The sequence below is a fragment of the Sphaeramia orbicularis genome, chromosome 12 (genome assembly GCF_902148855.1).
Source record: "Sphaeramia orbicularis chromosome 12, fSphaOr1.1, whole genome shotgun sequence".
Classification (NCBI taxonomy): domain Eukaryota; kingdom Metazoa; phylum Chordata; class Actinopteri; order Kurtiformes; family Apogonidae; genus Sphaeramia; species Sphaeramia orbicularis.
In genome coordinates, this window is record NC_043968.1 from 60,059,708 (window position 1) to 60,079,759 (window position 20,052).

At 36.1% G+C, this 20,052-nt stretch overlaps 1 protein-coding gene and 1 long non-coding RNA gene across 3 annotated transcripts in view; both read right to left on the bottom strand.

Annotated features, from left to right (window-relative positions):
• The window catches only part of tmem178bb (transmembrane protein 178Bb), a 231,353-nt gene that overhangs the window by 68,877 nt on the left and 142,424 nt on the right, over nucleotides 1-20,052 (bottom strand). The gene's annotated exons all lie outside the window — the stretch shown is intronic.
• Nucleotides 7,419-18,574, bottom strand: LOC115429287 (uncharacterized). Its single transcript, XR_003936758.1, has 2 exons — nucleotides 18,541-18,574; nucleotides 7,419-7,577 (listed from the first exon to the last, which is right to left on the bottom strand). It is a non-coding gene; the product is annotated as an uncharacterized LOC115429287 (long non-coding RNA).

Genomic DNA, 20,052 nt, shown 5'->3' on the forward strand with positions numbered 1-20,052 from the left:
CGTCTGTCAGTCAGTTTTCTCTCAAATATCATGGACCACATCTTTGGAATAATCTACAACCTGAACTTCAATCAACATCTTCTTTATCATTATTTAAAAAGCATCTGAAAAGGACTCTAATTCATGAAAAAATGTAAGGCTGTATATCATTTGATTTGTATTTGATGATTTGCAATTTGATTTGTATTTTTTTTGTTTTTACTTTAGTTTATTGTTTCAGTTATATTGTATTTTTAATTCTTTTTTCTCTTTTTTTCCCCCCTATGTATTGTTTATTTCCGTGGAGGTATTCGCATAAGCCTTTTTTGGCTTTCATTTTTCTCTTGCTATTTTATGATGTGCAAATAAATAAATAAATAAAAATAAAAATATATAGGTCATGTGTGAGATAATGCTAAATGCTAGCTACCGCAGTAAAACTGTAAGTCCCATCAAGCACTTCCACAACAAAATCATTTTACAGGGTTGTTAGTGTAATTCACAATTACAGTTGTACCATCTGTCAAGGGAAAAAAAAAAGAAAAAATCAAAAACACTGAAAATGCATTTTAATAGACCAGTGAGCCGTCACATCGACCTCCCAGTCAAAACCTGAAATGGCAGAAATCAAAATGTTCTATGTGACCTGATCTTGTTAACAGAGATAATTTAAACCTGTTAAACCCTGACCATATTTTCAGGGGAAAAACACCTAAAAAGACATACCCAAAGTAAATGAGGAATTACTTCACAATAATAAGGTTCATATGGATGTTCTTGGTGTCTGTGGACATTTAGAGACCTCACATAATCTATTCCCATTGTCTAAAATATTGTATCTATTACTATGCCTGAGTAAACTGTAACAAACTAAAAGAGAAATTGGAATTTTTTATCCTCGCCTGTTTTTTTTTTCGGCTGGATTGACGATGATATGCATAAATTAATTGTTCGTGTCGGAGATTTTTAATAGCATATATTTCACCCCACGAATACACTTTTGATGTACTTTTATAAACATTAGGGTCTAAACTTTGAGCAAAAGTTGAAAAAAACATTCATTGTCCTGATTTATTATATTTTTATAGTAGATGAATATTAATATAATTTTTTCGTCCCACAGGCGGGCTGATAGGGCTAAAGGGGTACAGGAACCACCAGAGCTGGAATGAGTCCTAGTAAAAAAAAAAAAAAAAAACCTTCATATTCTTAGAGAGTTCCCTGTAACTCTGGGAGTTTATGGAGCCAACCCCAGCAGCCCATGGTACTATTACAACTATTAAAACTAATTCCACATTAGCCTCATTTTGGAGCTGAGGACTTTTCATTATGGTTCAGGCCCTATCAGAATGAAACAGATAATGGTTTGAGTATAAGTAAGCTTTTTGGTAGGTGTATATGACTTTCATTGTCTTTATTTTTTACAGTAACAAATACGTGGTAAAAGTAACAGTTTGAAAGGAGATTAACTTCTTCTAGATTGATGTCCAGAACTTTGCTACGTCATGTTGTACATAAGGTAAGGAAAATATATTTATATAGCACCATTCAGACACAAAGAAATTCAAGGTGCTTTACAAAGGCATAACATTCCATTTAAATCATAGAGAATAAAACATTAAACAAAAGGAAAAGATAAAAAATAAAGAAGAACAACCGATAATTAAAACAAAAGCTAAAAACAGTCTTGACTAAAATTTAGAATTTAATGTTAAGTCAATCCAGACAGTTAAAACTGTGTGTTGCAGTTCAGGTATTAGAACTGAAAAAAAAAAAAAAAAAAAAAAAAAAAAAAACCTCTAATCAACGGCAGCTGTAAGCAAATGAGTCCTTAACCTTGATTTAAAAAAACTGAGAGTTACTGTAATCTAATAGACTAAAGATAAATGCATAAACTAGTTTTTCCAGGTCCTGCTGAGACATAAGTCCTTTAATCCTACAGATATTCTTCAGGTGGTAGTATATAAATAGGGCTGTGTATTGGCAAGAATGCGGCAATACGATACAAAGCACGATACTAGGATCACGATACGAAATATCATGATACTGTTCAAAGGCAATTTTTTGTTTCTTTTTTTTTTAAATGATTATTTCCTTGAAGAACCGAATTATACCAGAACTATGCACAAATACTAAGCACATTTTTATTTGATCACACAGGATCTAATGTTATATCACAAAATGTTCCTGTGTTAAAACTTAAATTCTGTTTTACAGACATTACAGTTTAAGATCCTGTTCAAATGTTCACCTTCTATTAGTTCAGAACTAACATCAGAAGGTTATTTTTTTGCAATTCCAACAAAGGAACTAACATTATTTAATAAAACAGTGTTAAATAATAATAAATAAAATATAACAAAAAAAAAAAAACCTCCACAATATCTGCACTTGAATAAATGCCTAAAAATATTGATACACTACTTTTTGATATTGATACAATATTGCGAAATGAAATATCGCGATATATTGCAGAACCGATATTTTCTTACACCCCTAGTAGTAAGCTGTCTTTGTAATGGTCTCAATGTGGTTTTGAAAGTCCAGGTCTGAGTCCATGACTACACCCAGATTTCTGACATGACAGCTGGTTTTTAGTTGTAATAATTGGAGCTCTGTGCTGCCTTTTAATCGCTCGTCTACTTCCTCTGTTTTGTCCATGTTTTAGTTGAAGGAAATTGTGGCACATCCACTCATTTATTTGCTCTATACATTTACCCAGGGCCTGTATGGAACCGTGGTCACCTAATGTCACTGAGATATAGAGCGGTGAGTCATCGGTATAATTATGATAGCTTAAGCCACCAATCAGAGTACGGCCTCGGGTCACCTTCCCAGAAGTTATGATCACCTACATATACTTTCATTTTGTCATCGTCCCTCCCAACAAAGTATTCCTGAATAAATTAACTAAATATAATTTGAAACGTGACCACAGGGCAGTGGAAGAGTAAACTATATACAAAGTTATTCAGTCAGGACCACTTTGGAAAAAGAAAACCATTTTGTTTGCAGTCGGATATATTTGGAGCTATGGTACTGTTCTGGGACTTTCCTGCCCTTCATTGTGCAGAAGTGGAGAGCCTAAGGCAGGGAGAGCAGCAGTGAGACCCCTGTAGGGAACAGAACGGAGCAGATGTCAATGACAACAATCGACATTTAGCCAGAACATGAAAAAGGGGAAATGAGGTGTAGGTGGATTGGATAGAAGCAGCCAAAGTTTAAACAGTTTAAACACGACATCCTGAATGAGATTTTCAACACTGATGCATAAAGGAGAATCAGCTGGGCCATTAGATCATACAGGCTGGGTTTTAGATCACCACAACTAATGACGCACTTTGGGCCGGACAGTGGCGGCTGCTCGTCTTTCAGACAGGGGAAGCTCATTGTTGGCTTACATAAAAAAAAAATTTAAAAAAAAATTGTCAAGTTATTTAAACATACAATCGGCCCTCCGTTCCTTTTTAAGAAAATGGTCAGTGACCTTATCGTACCAAGTAGGCGTCTTTTCCAGGGACTGGACCAGTGTCCTCTCTGCTTAGATTGCTTTGGCCCATTGTGTTGTGGGTGTAAGACTTCAGCCTTTTTAAACTACAGATGCTCCTTTCAATCCGACCTAGCTGACAGTTTGATTGATTTAACTATCTACAAAACAATATTAAACTCAAACAAGAAATGATTGAATTATGTAACTGAAACAAGAAAACACTGAAATTGTGTTAAATTGAAACAAGGAAGTACAATGAGTGGGTTTTATTTACAGTGCAAGAAATGAACGAGTAATTTCGTAGTGGTTTCTCTCTGATTTCACAGCAGAATGTGTGACGGTATTAAACTGAACTGTGTCAGTGAAGGAGCAGATCTGAAAACAGCTGTCAATCAAACGGGATTCAGCCTTTCGACCGATCCTCCAATCAGCACGTGGGATTCTGGCGTCCAGCCCGGCCAAGCTCCGCCCACAGCTCCATTCACCCCCAGAGACGCCCGGCGTCTGGGGGCGGGACAACATCATGGCATTTATCCAATTACCGTCCAGTTTTGAGGCAGTAAAAAAAACTGTTCCACTCAGTCCCATTGAAGCCCAGAGACGCCCGCAGTCTACGGACAAATGCACTGAGCAGAGATGTATGAGAAAACAGTGCAACGGGAATGTATGAGAAGTGAACAACATCGCGTCCGTTGATTTGTGATAAAGCTGATTCTGAACGAACTCATCTGTGAGATGAACGTGTTCTAACACATTTGTAGTCAATAAAATGTCAACACAACCGAACATATTTAACCATTTAATTTTCGTAATTTTAGGGGAAGCCGGGCTTCCCTTGCAGTCTATGAGAAATCGCCACTGGGGCCGGATCTGCTAAAATCCCAATTTGCGTGTACTAATTCTAGAAATTTGCGTGTGGGATTGAACCATGGTTTGTGGGTGATTTACTAAGATTACTTGCACGAATGACAACAGGTGCAAAGTCTTGGAGACCACCCTATTTAAATGAGGATTTTGCCTGCACTACTGGTTGTCATCATGGAGACATTACGCTGATAAAATCACTGTGGGATACACCTGCACTAATGGCAACAGTGACTGAAATGATCCAGACGCAAGGAAATGTAAAGTTGTGAGGAGTTTTGTCGTAGAAGGTATTGCATGACTCATTCATTAATTTATTTTTTATTTTAGCGGTGGGGGGGCAGTGGGGGTTGTTGGATTGAATGACTGTCAGGCACACATAACTGTGTCACACAGTAGCTGAATGTCGGTGCGTATTTTTAATCACAATTATCAGATCAAGTGGAGAAGAGTTCAGTAAAGTGTGTGAGTGTGTGTGTGTGTGTGTGTGTGTGTGTGTGTGTGTGTGTGAGGGGGGGCATACGTCTCAATTATTTTTTCTTCTGTCTTTACGAAAATGTTCACATGAGGGTGAAAAGTGTGTTTTCTGCGTCGTTTCATTGTTTTGATGTCTCCTTTTTGCGACAATAACCACTTCCATGTTTTCGCAATTACACATACAAACCTTTTGCACCTCCCTTTGAGATGTGTGGGCTGTGGGGGTTGTTGGATTGACTGTCAGGCGCACATAATTTTGTCACACTGTAGCCTAATGTCGCTGCGTATTTTTAATCACAATTGTCAGATCAAGTGGAAAAGAATCATTCCAAAAATGTTCATACGAGGGTGAAAAATTTGTTCTCTGCATTTTGTTTCATCATTTTGATGTCTCCTTGTTGTGACAATAACCACTTCCATGTGTGTGCAATTATGCATCCAAACCTTGCACCTCCCTTTGAGACGTGTTAAATATAGACACAGTTTCTATGAGCAAAATTGCTTTCGGGTTTGATAAATCACTTTGCGTGTGCTAAATTAATATATTTACATTTTCTCCTCCCACCACACATACAATTGCATGTAAACGCTCCATATTACACATTCATTGTGGTAAACGTACAAAGTGGATGCAGACGCGCTATTTTGCACCTTTGAAAGACGCAACCCTTAATGCAAACTGTTAGTAAATCAGTTTATGCATGTGCAATGAATTTGCACATATTTTTATACACACAAACCTTTACTAGATCCACCTCTAGATCTGATAGTTGAGCTGGAGTTTGTGGTCTGCTAAGTTAACCATCATGTAAAAGTAGTTCATTTGTTAATGTTAGTATCATGTTTAAGGGTGCAATGTGTGGGATGTATGGGGGATCTAACTGTAGTATGTGATGTAATATAATATAATATAATAGCATGTTTTCATTAGTTTATAGGGTGAAAATAATAATTGCATTGTTTCTGTTACCTTAGATTGAGTCATTTCTAACAGAGTGGCTCACTTTTATGTTGAACCATGAGGTTATGTTTTGTAGCCGATGACCTGCAGCCACCATAGGAGATAATCGGGGGGTGATTTCAGTTGGTTACAATATGATATCACTTGATAAAACACATTGAACATATCATGCATTTCTTCTCTGAGTAATCTGAAATGAGGCAGCGTGTATTGTTAAGAACCTGCCACTGCTTTGTAATCACTGTTCTTGGTGAGTGGCGCATCAGAAAAGTAATAAAAAAAACAGCAAACTTCAGAGAAAAAAAAAACAACAAAAAACTATTTTGTCCAAATATGATGTCAATCAATCACTGAATGAGCTGTAAGAGCTAAAATCAGTTCAGTAAATTCCTGTAATACCTCCCTTTTCCCATATATAAACCTTTACTATAATGTCCTCAGCAGCAGCCTCCATGACGGTGTCCTACTTTGCAAACATCATTGGAGTTTACTGCAGCATTTAATGACAATTTGCAAGGATCTGCATGCAGACTGTGGCCTCTTCTCCTACAGACTCTGCAGGACACCTACACAGATGCTCAGAACATAACAGATAGGAGAGATGATGTGACCAATTATATGTTTAGACCATCACTCCATCATAAATATGTAGCTTTGTGCAGTGAGTTGGGTGGGCTGTTTGAGGCACAGAGGAGGGGTTTCTCTGTGAACAGATTTACCGAGGTGTAGCCTGACATCACTTTGAAGTCGATGAAGCGCTGCTGCAGACAGCCATGAGATGGAACTTCCAGTTTCCAATTACTCATGGCTCTGCAAATATGAGGGGCCTAAATTCACTCGGCTGGCAAGTTCTATCCCACGCTGATGATGTGGGTACGACTGCCAATTTTCTATACATGTTACAGGGCATATTACGTAACATATGTTTATGTCAGATTTTTATGTCCATGTTCTATTATTATATGCCCCAGTGCAATGTTGAACACACATATGTTGAATTAATGGTTTCGGATATGGTGTCTTATTCATGTTTTTATAATGCCTTTATTATTATTATTATTATTATTATTATTATTATTATTATTATTATTATTATTATTATATTGCTTATCTTATCTTACTTTATCTTTTTTTATTTATTTTTTTGCTTTTTTTGTCTTTGCGTTTGTTTTGTTAAATAGCGCAGGACAAAGTTAAATTATATGTCTTTCTTTCTCTATTTAAGTTTTCACCCTTTACCTTTAATAACCCTACTCTAAGTAACAAAGATGAAGAATGGTTTTATCAAAGCTGGACAACTGTGCTAAAGTGTGAGTAACTGGAATCAAAGATAGAACATAAAACTAAATACAAATGATTCTAATCTGGCTGGTTTAACTGTTGATCACAACGTAATAGCAAACTCATGGCTAAATAGGTGATGTTTTAATTACCCTGCCCCCCTGAACGGGAGGCAAGGGGTATTGTTTTTGGTTCAGTTTGTTTCTTTGTTTGTTGACACTTGAACAGCAAAACTATTGGTTGAATTCATAGCAAATTGTGTTTATTAATTGCCAGTGATGCAGAATAGATGAGATTACATTCTGGGAACAGTAGGTCAAAGTTTAAATTTTTTATGAATTTTTAAAATATTTTTTTTCCTATTTAATGGCCAAAATTTTAAATGTCTACAAAAACAGCAATTTTGTTTCAATTTACTTCAAACTTGGCACATATATAGAGGCAAGTGTTATACATCACTATGACATAAAGCTAAGGCATATATTGTACATAACTGAAACAACACAAAATCTTTCTTAAAGTAATCTCAATGTTAGCACTTCTTTGGTTCAAAATGACATCAGCACATGCATAGACATGCTGACATCCCCATACGTACGTGTATATAGACATGATTATATTAGAACACGTCCAGATATGTTGACATCAGCACACGCATAGACATGATGACATCAGCTGGATCACTGCCAAAATAAGGTACATTACATGCAAGGGGCGGGGCTTGTTGTGCCTGGCACCGCTTGTTACCTTTGGTTTTGATAATACAAAAATAAATTGATATAAAATTGCGAGTCTGTTTGGTCTATGGCAGGGGTGTCAAACTCATTTTAGTTCAGGGGCCATATCCTCCCAATATGATATGAAGTGGGCCAGACCAGTAAATTAATAACATAATAATATATAAATAATGCCAACTCCAAACATTTCAATATGTTTTATAGTGAAAAATGTAAAATTACATTATGGAAACATTTACATCTATAAACTGTCCTTTTAAAAATGTGAATAACAAGAACAACAATGAAAAAAACTGAAATTTATTAAGAAAAATAAGTGCAATTTTAACTACATTCTGCCCCTGCTTATCATTTGTAAATGTGCATTAAAACTTACAGATCACAATGGATCTGCAAATACACCAAATATTTTAGTAACTGGCAGAATATTAGTAAAATTACACTTACTTCTCTTACGACATTTCTACTTTTTCTTTTTTTTTGTGAGAGGCTAGTCTGTAAATGTACACATTTTCATGGAATTACACTTTTTTACACTAAAACAAAAAGGAAAATTTTGGAATTGTCATTATTTGTAGGTTTTTATGATAGTATTCTACCGATCTGACCCACTTGAGACTAAAGTAGGGCTTTATATTGGCCCTAAAGTAAAAGGAATGACTGTTAATATCTTGAGTGTAATTCTTGCATTTCACAAATTCATCCTACGGGCCGGATTGGACCCTTTGGCCTTTGGTTTTGGCCCCCGGGCCGCATGTTTGACACCTGTGGTCTATGGTTTGGCTACATGTATGTATGTATAAACGTAGAACTGCTGTATATGGGAACCACACCCCAAACAGTCACTTTTCTCACAACATTATGATTTATTTAGGTTAGACCTTATCAGGTGATGTTGTAATTTACCAGTCTTTGGATAAAATGTTAAAGATCATCACAGAGGTCATTAGTTTTTCACATAATAATTGTTTATTCATTGAACTGACCTACTTCTCCCCTTGGACACCCTTCACAGACCCCAGTGTATAAAAGCAGCTCTGCATTTACATGTAGTCATTTTGCATCTTTCTCTTTAACTTTCTGTTTCTCTGTACCTCAGATCAGCAGAATGGGAATCTAGTCCTTCCCTGCAAACACTAAAGCAGCAGGGCTCATAATATTAGAATAAAGGAGTACTTAAATGCACATCTAATTGCCAGTCTGTATTCCAGTGCAGCGTTGCAAAAAGATGCTGCTACACACTGAACACATACAGTAGGGTGTATCTGTTAGCTTCTCACCGCTCTGTCCTGTTTACTCTTGATAATTAGCCAAGCTATGACTTTAGTTAGATTACAGTGTTTATCACACAGAGTTGTGCACATGCAGGCTCCAGTCAGCATGACTCATATATCTGTTTTACTAAAAGGATCTGTCCTTATCGTGAATCACCGATAATCTCCCAAATTAAAATAGCACTTTAAGAGGAAACACAAGGTTTCTCCAGTGCAGTTAAAGCCTCAGTGGGCAGTATATGACTTGGTGTCACTGTCACTTTTCAACATGTGCAAATGGTTTCAGAGGAAGTGAGGTTTTGGTTTTTGAGGTAATTATTCCTTCACAATGCACAGCTTTCATCCCAATTTATTTCTCTATTAAGGTCCCCTTTTAGACCAATGTGGGCATCATATCAGACAGAACACTGTGGACCACAATGACAATGAGGCAGCACAAAAGGTTGCAAGGTAATTCATAAGTAAAATAAAGTCAGTAAGTAAACAACCCTCGCCATGTGCCTGGGAAACAAACATGTTGGGGGGGGGGGGCGTTATAGCGCTTTGTAACAACTTGTGAAGTGGGAGGGGGGTACAGACAGAGCTTATACACATTGCATAGGTACATAGGTTGTGTCTCCCTGTTGCGATGGGGGGGGGCACATTACCTTACCCTACCCATGTTCAAAAAGCACCTCAAATGATTTCTTTTCACCACGTCCTTTGACCCCTAACCCCCACTTCCCTTTTCCTCCTTGTTTTTTCTTTAAGTGACCTTGGGTATCATGAAAGGTGCTATTATTATTACTAGCGGCATTGTACCCGTGGTGCCACTGTACACTAGCATGACGCCCTCCTATGGTGCAACAGCGGCATTGCACCCAAATGCCCTCCCGTGCTGCAACATCGATCGGCCAGACGGACACCGGACGGACACGAAACATGCATTATTGTAGGATTATTACTATTATTATAGACTGTGGCGGCGGGGTGTGTGTGTGTGTGTGTGTGGGGGGGGGGCATTGACATGACATCCTGCTTGAAACGGATACTTTCACAGTCTAAGTCCCCCAACGGTGTCCCAACGTCCATTAACTTTGGTCAATCGCAAGTCTTTTCAGAGCGCGAAGATACAAATACAGATGACTGACAGTTGTAATAACCAATCACTGTCCAGACTCTGCAGCGAAGACACATGGCAGCTCACCAAATGAATCCAGTCTATGTTGGGGGGAAAGACCAGAGGGAGCTGCAGGAAAAGTAGCTGAATTTCCCAAATCTGCCTCCTGATTCAACTGAAGGACAGAATGAACAGGACTTGGCAGGAACAGAGCTGTTGATAAACTGTATATCTACTCATACTGTCATGAGAAAAGCAACTTGAGTTCAGTCTGGCTCTGTTCCACACCTCCTATAGTACTGCTGAGAAGTGGAACCTCTGCTGTGTTATAGTGGGTTGTTTGTAACTAATAATAATCTAGGACCAGATCTAATATTGTTGTTGTTTTAGGGCCTGAGTATTCACTACTGTGATTTTGTGGGTTTGTGTATGTATAATAAAGGCTCCTGAAACTATACCCAAACTCCATTATATACCCATTATGGCAGCCATTTTTAAGCCAGTGTCGTTTCCAGAGGTTATATGTAGAGTATATGATATTCCCAATTATGTTTATTTATTTATTTTTTATTAATTATCTAACTCACCAAATAAAGCATTGTTAACATGCATCTGTATTATCGTGGAACATGTTTTCTCCTACAAACAAAAAGTCTGTCAGATTCATCCTCTGTCTTATAATTATCACGTATTATCACATTTGATAATAATACAGTAGTAGAAAACACCCTTTAAACTTTACACACATTTAAGATATTATCATGATAAATTGGTGGGAAAATATTTTTTGTGTTGCAGAAAGTGTAGCTGTTTCAGACAGACACAAACAGTTGCAAATGATTATTTTTTTGTTTATTGTTAACATGAAAAAATTGACCTTGATGGAACTGAGCATGTGCAGAAGGGAGCATGTGGGTTTGGAGAATGACACAATACTTGGCAGAGTTCAATGACTTAAGAGCGATTCTTAGGCTCTGTCGAGACCACAAAACTCATGAGATTTTTCTTTTGCGAATTATAAAAGTTTTGTATCCATTCAGGAAATATTTGCGTCCAGGTGGAAATGGGAAAACTGGGTTAAAACGGTGTAATACGTATGCCACACCTGTATGTGGCACTGTACATAAACACAGACAGAGCCATAGGATACACTAAAATCACAGAAGAATGCACTGCGCATGTGCATGAGGTTACGTCCAGGGTTTTCTTCTTCTGGTCATGTGATACTATGGTGTCATCATTTCCAAAAAGTGGTGTTTTGCTTATCCATGCATCAACGGGTGGCATTGTGAGATTTTTTCGCTCTGGGACCCGTTCTCCAAAAATACCATTTCAGGGCACCAACGCTGGTGTCGAAACGATATTAAACTTTTGCGGATTGACATAATGTCGCTGTCGTGTGTACGGAGTATTAATGCAATACATCACAAATGCATGGGGTGTCACAACACTTTTTCCACCACTGCAGCTCAAGTATCAGCACTTCTGTTAACATCAAGGTATAGTTATTGAGTCCCCCGCTGGCAAAAAGAGAGTCGACCTTATGTAAAACATTCTCTGATTGACTTGACATTTAGATCAATGTATTTTATAAATAATAAAGGCCTGTCTGTCACTGCTGGCAGCTTTAGTCTTTGTTTTTATCATTCCCTATGAGGGAGTCCAAAACCACAACTCATAGTTTAGGGTCCATTTCAGGTTCTGATCTGAATTGGGATGTAGTCCAAACACATATCAGCATCTCAGACCTTCTCATCTGCCAAGGATGACCCCCCCCAGGACAGCGATAAGGTCCGCTCTGTGTTCAGTCTAAAAATAAGCTCATCTGCTGACTGCAGCATACACTGTCATGAGTCTGCAAAACAACGCTTCTTATTCTAAATTGCCTAGTCTTTGTTTTCACCTTCATTCATGTCAAAATGTGCAACCACGTGTGCATGTGTGTGTTTGTGTGTGTGTATGGACCAAGATTATTATTGTTAACAAAAACTAAGAAAATGACGAAAACTAGAATTGAAAAAATATTTTTCGTTAACTGAAATAAACAAAAACTATAATTAAAAGAAAAAAATGATAACAAACTGAAACTGTATTGTGTACTTATAAAACTAACTAAAACATTTACAAACTATGGATAAAATTCCCTTCATTTTCGTTTTTGTCAGTGTCGGATTGATATGAAATTGATTTATTTCACTCCAGCAATTTTAGCTGTTGGCACCATACGGCACTTCACGGTCTGTCACTTGGTTTAGAGTTGTATTCTGGTCCCCACTGTACCTGGAAACATGGAAACTAAAGCAGCAGAGTCCTGTATGGGATTTATGTGAATATGATGGGCAAAGAAGAGAAAAGATATGAAAAAACTCAAATACTAAACTAAGCATTTGGAAAAAAAACAAAAACTAATAAAAACTAGCAAAACTGCTCTAAAAACAAAATTAAGACTAACTGAATTAGAGAAAAAACAAGTCAAATCCAAATAAAACTAAAGTATAATGAAAAATCCACAACTGTTATAACCTTAGTATAATACTGAGTGAAATTTGACACAGGTTCTCTCCTCTTGCTCCGGCTTCCTCCCACCATCCAAAGACATGCACTGATAGGTTAACTGGTTAATCTAAATTGCCCATAGGTGTGAATGTGAGACTGACTGGTTGTTCGTCTCTATATGTCGGCCCTGCTGATTCAAAGTTATTTTGGAGAAGTGCTTATATGGTGGTCAGTATGTATTGAAGTTAGTACACTTCATTCAAATTACAAAAAAGCCTATTATATACACTGAAAGCTTAAATGACAATTAAAGTACAAGCCTTAATGTAAACCTTAGCCCATAAAAACCCAGTGCTATTTTTGTATCAGTTCCCAAATGAATCAATTATTCTCCATTTTTAACCATTCTTAAGAGATTAGTCGCCATTTACTCTAATATTATACTCTGCATTTAGCATTTTTAAGTGAAAATCAGGTATTTTCTTACATGTCATGAACTGATTATGTAGATGTTCATTAAAGCTCAGATAAAAGTTGAAGGTTATTACAACCAAAACAGAGAAAACTGAAGAAAAAGATTTTTTTCTGCAAAATATATTGTTAACTGAAAACAAAATAAGTGTGTCCATCCACTGTCATTGATCCAACTCCATTGGTTTTACTGGTGAATCAATGTTGTAGAAGATGACGGTGTTTTCACGTTCACTACAGAGCCTCTGAACGTCCAAATGGGTCATATCTGATGACCATGATAAGAAGATAAACTGTATTTTACACCAATTATTTACATGTATTGATAGGATTAGTGGATGAATAGGTATCTAACATTTTATATCAGTGAATGATTTTGGTCGCCAGTGGATGTTAGGGTCTTTATGGGTTAAACTGTCTTTAATAGCTGCCCTGTTTCTGTATGTGTTTGCAGAGCAGTTTTGACTGGTTTTGTAAGAACATGTTGACATTTTGCAGCAATAATAGGTGACCAATGTAGCGTCTCTAGTTGTCACAAGTACGTTCACTTCTTTTATACAGTCTATGGCAGAGATCACCATCGTTTACAATGTAAAGTGTCATTTTTAACCAGAAAGAGGAAAAAGAATGAAGCCATGAAAAATGATTTACTCCCCTGTACAATTGACCTGATGGTGGTCAATCTGTGGTGATGTTTTCTTGATTATACGATACTTTACTTTTGCGTTTCCATTACATTAAATTTTATTTTGCTAAACCCACTTTTACTAGTCTTTGGTTCATTTATTTGTGTATTTGGACCCTAATAGTTCCAAAAGTTTGAATTTGAACCCTCCAGGTGCTACAAAGCTATCTTTATATTAATTGTGGTAAAAATCGAGTGGATTTCTACAACCTGTTTTAATTCCTGCTTAATTTGTTACATTTTATAACTTGTTATGTCATGACATTTGCACATATAAGGTCAAGACTTCTTCGAGTACGACATAATTGTTTGTCAGTAGCAGTGGTTGTAATCCACACTGAAAGTATGTCCAAACTTCAAGCTGATTACCTAAAATGTTCAGTTGTTGGGTGTATTAACAAACACAAGTGGCTGAATGGGACAGAGCACCACAGCCAACAACCTGGAGGGGGTGGGGCCTGAAGTGGCTCATGAGCATTTAAAGGGCCAGCACTCAAAATGACCTTTCTGGTGTCATTACTCAGAAATAGGGTTGAAGATGGACCTGTGGAGTTGAACTAATGAAGAATTCAGACCCAAGCATAGCTTTTACAATTTATGTAGACCACAGGGAAATGTTTTAAAATGCATAATTCCATTTAAAAGAAGCAAAATATCACTCCTGTAATGCAATCGTTGGTGCATGTATGTGACAAAAATTGGGATTTGCAGCGTACACTGACATCTGTAGACTTACTTTGCAAAACATTAACTCTGAACAAATATTATTCAAGTTAGAAAAAAAGGTAACAGAAACTTATGTAGCATTTGTGAAACAATCTGCACTGTAAAAAAAAAATCCTGTTGTTTTTACAGAAAAAAACTGGCAGCTGTGGTTTCCAGAACAATACTGTAAAAAACACATCCAACTGTAAACATATTTACGGAGTAACATGTAGATTTAACATTTTAAACATGTAGATTTAACACTGGATTTAAATGGTAAATGGACTGCACTTATTCAGTGCATTTTTTACACCTTCATGGTGTCCAAACCCACCAGGTACTACTGGGTGCAGTTTAGGGTTCAGTGTCTTCCATGGACACTTTGACATATGGACAGTCTGAGGCAGGATTCGAACCACCAACCCTTTGGTTATTGGATGAGCCGCTCTACCAACCCTACTAACACATTCATTTACAAATTTAAAATGTTAAATTGTTAAATGTTTACTTTTTTATACCTTTTATATATATATATATATATATATATATATATATATATATATATATATATATATATATATATATATATATATAAAAAAAAGCAAATATGCCATTATTTCAACATTATGGTCTTGCAATTTAAACGGCATCACATTCTTTTTCACTGTACAGTTTTATTTTCTAAAAACAATAGAAATACATCATTTCTACATCCAAATCTGCTTTTGTTCACATACTCTTCCTGTAAAAACTACAGCTGTATTTGATTCAATCGTTAACACAAAAATCTTTTCAAATAAACAACTTTGCTTTGTATTGTCACTTACAGTTTTTTTATGTTGCAATTTTACAACTTTTTGGTGTTAATTCTACAGTCATTTTTTACAGTGTGCCTAAACACAAAAAACACAAAGACAAAATTGTACTGTTTGTGAAAAGGATGCACATTTTCATCATAGAAAAAATATAAGAATGACTTTAGGCTGATAACTAAAACAGCAAAATGTTAAAATGTTCAAAAATGTAGGTGTTCATTTCTATGTTTCTCATGTTTTTGTGACCAAACCACAGCTCATCTGGAATAACAGGATGTTGAAAACCTCTACATTACCACCATGCTACTTACTTTAGTTACATTGAATAGATAAGTGGTTGTACTTGGTTATTAAGGCAGAACCAGCTCTACTGAACCAGGATGTGGACTGATGTAAGAAAACACACATTTCTGTGAGTGGCTGAGTGTTCCTCTTTACACAGGTTGTCTATAATGTAAAAGCTCTGCCACATTGATCCGGGTGGGGGTTACTGTGAATCATACTCTTAACCGTGTGCTCGAGATGTGGCACAATTCCTCCACCGTCCATTTTAAACAGGAGTGGGGAGAAGGGGATGCAAGTGCTATTTTCAGCAGCTGAAGGAAGAGCTCACACAGAAAAGGATTATCTACATGTACTAATATAGAGCAGCAGGGAGTGGATTAACACAGACAATATACTCCAAATGCACCACCTAAGAGCACTATGGAATTACAGTTTTTAAATGCGCCCTGTGCTCTATACCTCATAGGTTTGAAACACAAAGGCTGACTTCGACTTGCAGTTAGTATATACAATAATCAATACTGCTCTGAATAATGGATGAGATGAATGAAAGGTCATGTGGTGATTATGGCATAATCAATGCATGTGCTGAAACCTAACCGCTAAAAAATAACAAATATTTTTAGACAGTGATGACTGACAATGTATCTGATGGAACCATAAATATGCATTTTAAGAACGTAATAATAACATTTTAGCAATTTAAACATTTAATTCAACCCTTTCCCCTGCTCATATATTAATATCCGCTATGCATTAGGTTTAATTAATGCATAGTACATTTTCTCAAGAGGTTGTAAGATGTTTAAAAATGTTTTATACTTATTAAAGTCACTGGGGGAAAAGAAAAAAGATGTTACAGTGTTCATCCAAACAGTAGGGAACTTTGGAAAATAAATAAATAGACTTCAAAAAGTTAAACTTAGGTAGGCTGTTAAGTAAAGATGGTATTACTTTATTGTAGGGATTTTAGTTTAACCCTTTCATGCATGAATTATGGGAACCTTAATCTAGATTTTTTTTTTCCCTGAGTGGTTTTATTCCTCTTTAGGCATGGAAAAAAAAAAAAATCAATGTGACTGAACATTTTTTATGAACCCTGTTATTCATGGAGTTACAAAAGTCCACTCAACTGGACACCATGCGTTTTTTTTTTTTGTTTTTTTTTTTTTTTTTAATTATCCTTTATGTAACCAGGTAAGTTAGTTGAGAACTGCCTCTCATTTACAATAATGACCTGGACAAGAGATAGCACACAAACAGAATGAATAGCAGCACAGGTTGCATGTACAAATGACAGAACGGATTAAAAATTGCATTTTCGAAGCAAAGAAACATGAATTTACTGATATATTGTGTGAAAACTGTGAAATAAAAACAAACAAAAAAAATGAATGCTGCTAATCTGATGTTTTCTCCCATTTTAACATACTATAATACTAGTTATTGCTCACTCAGATAATCTGCAAAAAAAAAACAACAAAAAAAACACCTTTTGGTTTAGCAAAAAAATGTTAATTACAGTCGAATAACAATGAGCAATTGGTTTACACTCAGATATGTTACTGCAGATCAGGCTGTTACAGTTACAGTAATGGTATGAATTGCAATGTATGGGATGATGCATTAGTGTCCACTGTGTTGGTCGATATGCAAGTAAAACAACAAAACCATGAATATACAAGAGAACAGCTTTGAAAAGCTGTCCACTGTAGTGACCACTACACATGAAAGGGTTAAGTTTTTAGCATTATAATAGCATAAAAATAGTCAGAGCATTTTGAGAACAAAATCATACTTTGTATCATAATTTGTAGTACTGTGAAACGATTAACATTTTTAATCAGATTAATCACAGGGTTGCTGTGGATTCATTTCAATTAATCACGATTAAATATTCATTTTTAATCTATATTAATCATGTTTCATTTTGCATGAACAAACAGACTCAAGAAAGAAGGGAATATTTATGCACTTAAACATGTTTGTCGTAAGCTGGGTGACGCATTTGCAGAAGTGCTAACAGAATCCCAGACGAATGTATGCTTTGTGTTAATGTGGTATTTTAAGCTGGAAGTGCTTCAGTGAAAAGAAAACTCCCTCCTGCAGAGTGTGTATAATGCTTTATGTCGGTCGACTGTTCCATCTTGGTTTCTTTTGTCCTCATATTTCCATCCAGAGGGCCAATGTACTGTTTAGTGTCTTTCATCTTTATGGGTTGGTTCTGCTGCCTGTCAGTATCAGATTAACTGCCATTTGGACATGCGTGATGCTAACTCTACTTGGACAAACTGCCCCAAATCCATTGGCAGAGACATTTAGAGTCATTCTATACTACAAATGGATTAATTGCGTTAAAATTTTTAATCAGATTAATTATGATGATGGATTAATCTGCGTTAATGCATTAATTTTGACAGTTCTAAACATTTGTATAATAAAATCCTCTAATGTTATGACAATAAACTAGCAATACTGTCAGAAAAAAGGTAGGAATTTAATATTAACATTAAAAAAGTGACACTGATTAATTAATTTAATTAATTAGTGATTAATACCATCGTATTAAGAGAATCAGTCTGTAATATAGTGAAATAGCTACTGGTGCTTTTGATAAATACCATTTTGCTTAGTGTTTCATTCCTAACAGGGAGCTATAATTCTATATTGTGATAAATAATATTGCTATAAATATTTTCTTTTGTCTTTAGGGTTAATATTGTTCACATTGTCATCTAAAACACTTACAGGATGCTTCAGACTTTGTTTATTCTTCTTTTTCCCATACTCTATTATTTTAAATATTTATAATTGTTTGACATGTTTCTGAAATATTTGTCATGTTCTGACCAGAAACATAATAATCATAATAATGAAAATGAAAATCAATGAATGAATAATTATTTTAATCCACAATTAACCCATAAAGACCCAAACATCTTTCACTGACCAAAAGCATCTACTGATCTAAATTTGTGATCCATTAATCCTATGAATCCATGTAAATAATTGGTATAAAATGCAGTTTGTCATCTTTTTATGGTCATCAGATATGACCCATTTGGATGTTCAGAGGCTCTGTAGTGAACATGGAAACACCGTCATCTTCTACAACACTGATTCACCAGTAAAACCCACGGAGTTGGATCAATGACAGTGGATGGAAATGCTTGGTATATCTTCAGTTAATGACAGATTTTACTGAAAAAGTCACTTTTTCTGCAATTTTCTCTGTTTTCAATAGAATAACCCTCAACTTTAATCTGAGCATTTATAAACATCTACATGATCAGTGAATTAAATGCAGGAAAATACTTGATTTATACTGATACTGAAAATACAGAGGATAATATCATAAATAAAAGGTGATAAATCACTTAAGAAAGGTTAGATATAGAGAAAAGGTCATTTGGGAACTGGCATAAAAGTAGAGCTGGGTCTTTATGGTATATACAGGGTGTCCCCAAAAAGACTTTGTATTTTAGGTATCTCCATAAAAAAATGTTCAGTGGTGTGAGGTCTGGTGAACTTGCCAAACAGGTGGGTTGGACAGAGGGGCTTTCGTTGAATACCCTCCACATTCACCAGAACTCACACCACTAGAGTTTTTTTATGGGGATACCTAAAAAACAAAGTCTACACTATGAGACCTGCAAAAGATGTTGAATTGAGAGCAGCCATTGAGCGTGAATGCACGTAAATACCAAGGGAATTGTTTCGTGATGTGTGCGATTCCATCGCTTGGCATTGTCAGCAGTGTCTGGACCAGAACAGATGTCAGTTTGAGAACAGGCGGTGACAAAAGAATAAAATTATATTTGTAAATTCCATTACATTTTGAAAATTAAATGAATTTTAATAAACACCTACTTTACAATTATTTAAAGTGTGTATACATTTTTTGGGACACCCTGTATATATATACCTCACGGTTTCTTTAACTCTCAATCAGTGAGGAAAATACACCTTTAAACCTAAAACTAATACTGCAAGTAACATGAGCATTTTTACGTTGATGTGATTGTGTGTGAGTATTTGAGTCCATATAATGTAGATGACTGCTTAATTTCTATGGAGTTTCTTAGTCTCCACGGCTGTCTTTAAGGATGCAGTTGCTGGTGAAAACAGGATCTTTTCAGTTCAGTGCGATGAGTCAGCCTTCTGCCCTCATCACATCAACCACGTCTAGAGAGGGACAGCTCTGAGCCGGAGGCCTGACCCGAGGTGGAAGCAGTTTTAGGGCTCTTTCCACACGACACACTCGTCAGCAGAGTGGGTAAAGATCCCAAATACGTGCCACTTAAACCTGTCCTCTGCTGCACTGATCACAGACCTCCTGTCTGGGTCTGAACACAACTGTGTGTTTTTAGGGATAAACGATCCACATTTTACATTTCCCATGAATATTTATGGACAATATTTCTGCATTTCAG